A 3,312-nucleotide genomic window follows, 5' to 3' on the forward strand; every position below is an offset into this window, starting at 1 on the left:
TGCTTCCTGAGTTGGGGTGTTGGAAGGGCTGGCTCCGAGCTCATGGCCTACCAGGCCCGAGGCTCCTCCCTGGGCACCGGGGGCAGGGGTTCATGGAAGCTCAGAACCCACAGATCTCTCCCATGGCATCTGGGAGCTGCACTGTTGACAGCCAGGCTCCAGGGGGTCTCAGAGTCCTGGGTTCAAAGCCTGGCTCCGGCCCTCTGAGGGAAGAGGGGACATGTTCTCAAAGCCTCAGATCCCCCATCAGTGCAACGGGGTGCTCATTCCTCCTCCTCGAGGAGAGGTCAGAGGACTTGGTGTGATAACTCACATGGGGGCAGAGGCCCTGCAGGGAAACAGTGACCCTCAGCTGTTCCTGGTGATGTCACCCAGCTGCCAGCCCACTCTGCCACAGCTCCAGCCTCGGTCCCTTCTGTCCCCTCTGCTGGGCAGGCCTGACTCATTCTGACTCCAGGTTCCTCTGAGAAGCCAGTCTCCACCCCAAGTCAGGGTGGGGTGTCCCTCGGCTGGGCATCTGCAGCACTGGGGCCTCTGCCATCAGACCCCTTGCCTCTGGGACTGGACAGGACCTGCAGCTCACCTCCTTGGCCTGTGACACCCTGATGGCCGTCATCTTTTCTCAGGCTAACTGTCATGTTGAGCAGCCACAGGGGCTCCCTTCCTCCCCAGGCAGCCAAACGGAGCTGCCCTCTGACCCCGAGAGGGGCCCCCCCCATACCCACTCTCCCCTTGCTAGGCAGACACACCTGGGACTTCCGGCCTGGCAGGTGCCGAGAGGTCCACTTGGTAGTGGCACAGGTGGCATTGTCCTGAGGGAGCTCTCGTGCGTGGTGCTTTCAGTGGCTCGCCCTGGGCCATCCCACCAACACCCACGTGGACTTCCCATGACGCCGCTTCACCCTTCAGTCCACCCCACCCTTGTGCAAAGGCTTAGCAGTCCTTCAGGAAAACCATCGAGACCTCAGACGTCTGAGGGAACAGTGCCCTCCCAAGCTGTCATCTTCTGTTCTCCGAATCCTACACCTCGCGTCACGCACAGCCCTGGGCCTGGGGTGCAGAGAGCGCCAGGTGCCCTCTCACGTCACCATCTGCATGCTTCCCTGGGAGGGGCTGCTGTCCCGTCTCGCAGATGAGGCCGTGCTCAGACAGCAGCACTTTCCAAGGACTCAGGTCTGTCTGACCGTAGAGCCCATGTCCCCCATCACCAGGGCAGCCAGCCATGGCAGCAAACCTGTCATTGGGACCCCCATCTCTTCACTCACTGGCTCCCCACACAAGCAGGGCTCCTCCCTGTCACCTCCAGGACAGCCTGTGAGTGTCCTCCCCCAGGACCCTGGAGCTCCAGCCTGCAGCAGGACAGTGCTGGTGGCTGCCCAGCAGGGAGAGTGGACTTAGAACTCCTGATTGTGCAACTGTATGGTAACAATTACTTTTTATTGAAACAACTACTTAAAATGGCAGAGCAAGTGGCATGAGGGTGGAGAACGAGAAAAAGTAGAAAGGGTGCTTCCCGGGGGAGGGAGGGCAGCCCCTGCCTGAGCTGGACCCGCTGCAGGCAGGGGGGTGCGAGCAGGCTGGCTGGGGCTCAGCGGGGCGGCCCCGGATGCAGGGAGCTGGTCCACCTGGCTAGATCTGCTGCCACCCCCAGGCGTGTGGCAAGCTGCCCTGGACTCCATCTGGTCGGGGTGCTGACCAGGCCATCGCGGCTGCAGGGTGGCACGGAGCCTGTGCGGCTGAAGTCCTCCCGAGGACCCATAGGAGCTGGCGCTGTCCCTGATGTCCAGCAGGCTGCCACCATGCAGCCCCACATCTGGGGGTGGAAGTGGAGATGTGGTGCTGGAGGTGACCTGGCTCTCGAGCCGGCGCTGGGGTGAGGATGAGAAGACCCCGATGCACCGGTCTTTCCTGAGCCTTTCCAAAGACAGAACACCCCTGCCCGCCAGAGAAGCCCTGCTCCAGCCCACAGCAGGATGTCATCCTCGACTGCCTCACTAGGTCATCCCTGGTTCAGGCTGGCCTTGTCCAGGACTGACCCAGTCCTCAGGGTAATTGTCCACCCAAGTGCCCAGGGTGGAGCAGAGGGTGCTGGGGGCAGGTGGGCAGCAGAGTCAGAACCGTGACCTCTCCTCCCCAACAGCCTCCATGGGGTAAGTGTGCAGGCATGTGTGTTTGAGTGTGTGAGTGTGTGGGTGTGTAGGCCTTGCACACGTGTGTACCCTCATGTGCAAGTGGGGCTGTGCATGTGGATGTCTGTGCAAACAGGGGTGGCTGTGCACATGCCCTTGTGAGCACGTGTGGGCACGTGTGTGGGCGCACGTCGGTCACGGCGGGCCTCAGCCTTCAGAGCTGCCTGTGAAGAATGAAGCCCTGGAGGCCGGCCTTGCCCGTGGGAAGGGTCATTTCCTGGACCCGAATGGCCTAGCCAGAAGAACTTGCTCTGGGGAAGCAATATGAAGCCAAGAAATTGGGTAGCTCCTCACTGAGGAGTCAGACGCACGGGGTGTTGATCCAAAAGCAAGAAGGACCCAAACCTCCAGATGTGTGGCTTGAGCTCAGGAAGCTTGCTTCCAGCACCTGACCGGGGCCATTAGTGCCACCTCCTTCAGAACACAGTGCCCCAGTCTGAGGAGGCTGCTCCAGCCAGAGGCCCTGGGTCTCCTGGATGGAAGGGCTTTCTCCCTGCCCACACCCTCTGAAGGCCAAATGGGAACAAGCTGTGCAAGCATACCCTCTCCTCGGGAGACCCCGCTCCAGGCAAGGTGGAAAGCCTGCACACCTGGCGGCAGCCCGTGGCTCCCTGGGTCCATCTCTGTCAGCTGGCTGGCCATCAGGAAGAATGCGGGCAGGGATCTAGGCAGCAGCCTTTATTTATGGTTGTCCTGCAGGAGGAGGCCAAGGCCAGGGTGCTGGTGCGGTGGGGCTCTGGCGAGCCTGCTCCTCTGGGACCACAGGCTGCCCTCTTGCTGTGTCCCCACGAGGCAGGAGCACTCGGTGCCCCTCACAAGGGCACAGACTCCATCATGAGACCTCAGTGGCACAACCTGGCCTAACTCTAGGCTCCCAAAGCTCACCTCCTAACAGCAGCCCACCAGAGGTCCAGCTACAACACCGGGGTTGGGGGCTTCAGTCCATAGTGTGTGAGCTCAGGTGTGAGCCACCTGTGGGTTCACCTGGCTCACCTGAAGACCTGCGGGTCTCCTGCGGCTCTCCTGGATTCTTGGCCTGGTCTTCCCCGCACCAACGGCACACACTCCAGGGAGAACCCCGCCATTCTGCTGCCTCTGTAAAGTGAGGGTCAGGGAAACGGTC

This window comes from Sciurus vulgaris, assembly GCF_902686455.1.
Source record: "Sciurus vulgaris genome assembly, chromosome: 15".
NCBI classification, from domain to species: Eukaryota; Metazoa; Chordata; class Mammalia; order Rodentia; family Sciuridae; genus Sciurus; species Sciurus vulgaris.